Raw genomic sequence first — 5,827 nt, 5'->3', positions numbered from 1 at the left:
ATTAGTGACAATAACAGTAACAGCTTTTTGACAAGTTTAAAGTTTCTTTAAAACAGCTACATTCAAAATGTTTAAAAATAAACTACAAAAATTAATTTGATAAAGTGCAAATTAAATTATACCTGTATCTTCAAATGTATTTGATAATGTTTTTAACTTTTAAAAAATTGCATGGTAAAACCAGAAGCTACACTTCGTATTAGTGATAAACTTTGTCTTTTAGGATGGGTTGCCTTCATTTTTGCTTCTACTTTACTCTCGGCAGGTTTCTAAGGTTCTTCTTCTACATGTTAAAAAGTTGTCAAACATCTATCTGAGTGGCGCACTACCGCTACTAGTGGTGAGAAAGTGTATTGCAACTTATTTTAAATCAATGCGGTCCCGCGGCCCTCTGGGGCCCAAAGGTAAAAACTGTTGTTCTTTTGAGGCCCTCAAGGTGACGCTCGCGGCCCACAATTGGGCCGCGGCCCATATGTTAAGAACCTCTGCATGGGATAAAAGTTTTATTCATCAGAGGTGCCCAAAGTGGGGCCCACGGGCCAAAACTGACCCACCAAGCCATTTGAATGGCCTCATCAGTTGTCATGTTTTCTAGTTAATCTGGTCGAAACACTGCATTTCCACTTAATCATTCCATATATTGGCCCAGTGACTATAGAAGGGGCTGTAGTTGAGATTAAACATGAAATAAAAGTAATATATTTAGATTAAAAACACATAGATTTTCACACTTTTTAAGACCACAAATACTCATATTTGATCATTTTATGAAATGTCCCATGAGCCTTTGCTGCACAAGCATACATCAAACTTTCCCCAAGTGCACAGGCTAAAAACAAACACACAAATAAACAAACCATGGCCCACTGAACTGGTTGCTTAATCATATAAAGGAGGTTAGACCTACTTAAAAAGTATTTGTATTTCATGTTTTTTTTATGTATTATTATTACATTTGGCCCACAGACCTCGGTTAAATTTTCACCCCTCCTTTTTTGACCCTCTTGGTAAAGAAGTTTGGGCGCCCCTGGTTTAAATGAAACAGGATTTCCATCCAGTCATGATGGGATAACACAAGGAAATAATCTGCTAATGGGTATATGATTCAATGACTCAGAATCTGACGAGTCACAGGTTGCCTGGGTGATTCCCACTTATTTATGCTGCACAGAGGGAGGAGGTGTGACGTACATCAGCAGTTCTCACTTTATTCACAAACTGGACTTTGTGTAAAAGAAACCTGGAGTTTAAGCAGCAGAGGCATCTGGTGGTTTTATGCTGCAGATGTGATGAGTTAAAGAGTCTTCACCTCCAGATGTGAAGAGGAAATTTTGAGCTCAGATACCATGGAAGTCCCCAAAAACATGTACAATAGGTTCAGGCCCAGGCCGCCCTTGAAAAAGAGATCTGAGATCTCAATGGGACTTGCCTGGTAAAATAACTGTATAAAAAAAGTCAGCGTTTGTGTTTAGTCAGCACTCTGAGGGGATCCCAAAGAAAAAGGTCTTTTTTAAAATGAGAAAAGGTGAAAGATAACAAAACACTTTTAATGTATAAACTATAGAGGTGTAAAGATGGTGTGAATCCAAAGTGTTAAAGGGTTAAACAGCTTCAAAACTTTAAATATACTCTTAAATTAAATGTTCTCTGATCATTTAAAAATAGTTTCTACTATGAAGTAAGACTAAGACCTTCAGAGACAAGTTTTTGTTTCCAGATGCACTGCTGCTAAAAATCAGCCTAATTTCCTCTGTAGCTGCGTGTTCTGATGCTTTATTTATAAATATTTAAATATTCATATGGGACCCTGTAGGATAGAGCTTGAAGTGTAGTAAGTTGTGTGAGTTGTATGTATGCGTTTCTAAATATGCAGATAAGTAAATATGAGAGCAAATGAAGCTGAAAATGTTCTAAGTTTATTTAACTCCATGATCTTTGGGATTATTTGCTTCTAAGCAGTCAGATTCTTGAGATCTCTGAAAGTGATTTTGATCAATAGTGACCACTAATGTTGAAGGATTTTATTTAACCCAGAGAGACAACCTGCTAACATAAAAGACTTTGTTAAGCTAGAACTGAATGTTATTCATCTTTAATAGAAGAGAATAAAACAATCCCAGGTTTCTGTTCAGTACTGTAGCTAGACTAATGAAAAGTCCTATCTCTGTTGAACCATGTATCCCTATAACTAAGTAGTGATGACTTCATGAGATTCTTTATAGATAAAATAATTTTAATAAGGGATGAAATTCATGCCAAACTTCCTGCTACTGTCTCTGATTCTCTGTCAGATGAGGCAGCTTTAGTGTCACTAGGACCTGATTTATGACTGGACAGTTTTTGTCCTGTTGAGCTTTCTGAATTATAATAGCTTCATCCAAACCACCAACATGTCTGCTATATCCTATCCCAACAAGAAGCCTTTCTTCTTCAATATCCATATTTTAGATGTACTTAATTTATCTTTAATGAATAGTTATGTGCAACAGAACTTTAAGGTTGCTGTAATTAAACCTTTGCTTGAGAAAGCTGATCTTGATTCAGGACCTCTGGCCAACTACAGAACTACCGTATTTCTAATCTCCCATTCATCTCAAAAATTCTTGAGAAAATAGTTGCAAATCAATTATGTGAACATCTAGATAGAAACAATCTATATGAGGAGTTTCACTCAGGGTTTGGAGCTCATCATAGCACAGAAACAGCACTGGTGAAAGTTATTAATGATATTCTCATGGCCTCAGACAGTGGACTTGTGTCCATTCTTGTCCTGTTAGATCTCAGTGCTGCATTTGATACAAATGATCACAATATTTTATTACGTAGACTTGAACTTGATATTGGGATTACAGGAACAGCTCTAAAATGGTTTGAGTCTTATTTAACTGATAGAGTTCAGTTTGTTAATGTTAATAATGAATCTTCTTCTTACACCAGAGTTAGTCATGGAGTTCCTCAGGGTTCAGTGCTTGGACCAATCCTCTTTACTTTGTATATGCTTCCATTAGGTAAAATTATTAAACAGCATGGGATAAATTTCCATTGTTATGCTGATGATACTCAGTTATAACTTATATTTATCCACGAAACCTGATTAATCCAACCAGTTATTTAAACTACAAGCATGTCTTACTGACATAAAAACATGGATGACTCTTAACTTTCTGCTTCTAAACTCAGATAAGACAGAGGTTATGGTTTTTGGACCTGAACATTTTAGGGATCAACTTTGCATCATTTCACCTGGATGGCATTTATCTGGCCTCCAGTTCTAATGTAAAGAATCTTGGTGTTATTTTTGATCAGGATATGTCTTTTAACCCCCACATTAAAAATGTTACCAGGACCGCCTTCTTCCACCTGCGTAATTTCACTAAAATTAGAAATATTTTGTCCAAAAATGATGCAGAAAAACTGATTCATGCATTTATCACGTCTAGGCTGGATTACTGTAATTCTTTATTATCTAAGCATCCAAAAACTCTCAAAGAAGTCTTCAGTTAACCCAAAATGCTGCTGCGAGAGTTTTAATGAGAGTTGGAAGGAGATCATATTTCTCCAGTTTTAGCTTCTCTCCACTGGCTCCCTGTCAAATTCAGAACAGAATTAGCTCTTAACAACCAAGCTCCATCTTGTATATTAAACATCTTATTGTTCCTTACTTTCCTAACGGAGCCCTTCACTCTCAGACAGCAGGTTTACTTGTGGTTCCTCGAGTTTCTAAAAGTAGAATGGGAGGCAGAGCTTTCAKTTATCAAGCTCCTCTCTTGTGGAACCAACTTCCAGTTTCTGTCCATGAGACTAACACTCTGTCTACTTTTAAGATTAGACTGAAGGCTTTCCTTTTTGATAAATCTTAGACTTAGGTTTCCTTACTTATTCTTCATTTCTGCTGCTATAGACTTAGACTGCTGGAGGACAAACTGTCCACTTGTCTTCACTCGATTATCTTTAGTCTCTCTCCTCTACGTTTGTTATAATTACTTCTATCAATAACATGTTTTTTCATCTCTCTTCCAGAGGAAAATACACTGGACCAGTTCTTCTGTGTTTGCCTGTGTCTCTTTCCTGTCCCAAACCCAGCCGGTCGAGGCAGATGGTCTCCTGTCCTGAGCCTGGTTCTGCTGGAGGTTTCCTCCTGTTAATAGGGAGTTTTTCCTCTCCACTGCTTCCGGAGTGCTGCTCAGGATGGGAGACTGATGGGAGACTCGGCACAGTCTGCTGGCTTCTTTAGATTATTTATTTATTTATTTATTTAAATTTTTTTTTTTATGTACAGTGCCCTGAGACAACAGTTTTTATGACTTGGCGCTATATAAATAAACTGAATTGAATCAATAGTATATTCAGATTTTTTTGTAAACTTCTTTAATGTTTTTTATTATTATTGGCTGCTTTTTCAGTTATTTCTTTAATCCATTTCTTCTGACTATAATAACTCAGAGTGTGTGTAGTATCTGATTGAAAGAGGAAAGTGGATGGGTGATGGAACAAATCTAGCACACACCAGACAGACACATCCTCCTTCAATTTATTACGTTTTCAACTCGTAACTCTTTGGAACAGGGGCGGTTCTAGGGGCGGGGCCACAGGGGCATTGGCCCCTACTGAAATCTGATTGGCCCCCTGAAGTGCCCCTGTCCTGTCACTCATCTGTCCTTTGCTTGAGAGCAATGGTGGTGGCTGCAGTTCCATGCCCAAACACTAGAGACGCTAATGAGTCAAACAGTAAAGTCCAGCATGAATCAATCTTACAAAAGTCTTCTTTAAAAGACTTAAACAATTTTGCCAAAAATATATTTCAAATGGCAAACAATGGCTTCATTTTCTCACATGCTTTGAGAATATTTTATCCATGTACAGTAAAAATGCATTTAAAGTTGATAAGGAAGCTTTTTTTAATAACATTACATTTCGTTAAAATTTTTGGAACATATGTGACTGCTTAAATTTATACACCTTACCAAAACCGGGGATTTATGTGCAAGGATGTTGAACAAATACTTGGCCCCTCTTTGAATATTTGGCCCCTTCATGGCCCCTTACTCAGAAAAATCCTAGATCCGCCACTGCTTTGGAAGTCAACGGTGCTAAGATAGTGATTTGTGCTTCTCAAACTGTGTCATCCATTCATTGATTTAACAAAATAAATGAAAACTGTGTCTTTGTGACAGGCATCTGGGGCCTCATGTATAAACGGTGCGTACGCACAAAAAAGTTGCGTGTGCCAGGTTCTACGCCCACGTTGGGATGTATTAAAACCAACGCTGCACCTGCCGTGAGAATGTGCGGCAGCCACGCAGTTGCTCACGGACTTAATTCCCCCTGTTGTAACAACTCACCCTTGTTCCTAAAAACAGGCACCACCACACATCTCCTCCATCCCTCAGGTATTCTCTCTCTCAAAATGTCATTGAAACATTGAGTCAAAAATATCACTGTCGTCTCTCCAAACATTCCATACTTCCACCAGCGTCAGGTCCTACGGCCTTCTTCTTCAAAGCTTCCTGAACTTCATCTTCCCTGGTCCCTTTACCTCTGCTCTTTCCTCCCTTTCGTTCTCTTCATTCAGATATTCATAAGTATTTGGAAATAACACCAGGAATGTCCTTGTGGAACCTGTTAGAGCATGAAGTATGTTTTAGGAATGACTTTCAGCTACAGCCACACCATGTTTGAGGTCAACATTTGTAAAATTGTCCGCGTTAGTTACTTGTTTGTGCTAAATGTTGATTAATTTGCTAAATTAATCAAGTCTCACTAAAATCTGAACAGTTGATTTTATTTGCTAACACACACACACACACACACACACACACACACACAC

The sequence above is a fragment of the Austrofundulus limnaeus genome, unplaced genomic scaffold (genome assembly GCF_001266775.1).
Source record: "Austrofundulus limnaeus strain Quisiro unplaced genomic scaffold, Austrofundulus_limnaeus-1.0 Scaffold408, whole genome shotgun sequence".
NCBI lineage: Eukaryota > Metazoa > Chordata > Actinopteri > Cyprinodontiformes > Rivulidae > Austrofundulus > Austrofundulus limnaeus.
Note: the sequence above shows the minus strand (reverse complement) of the source record.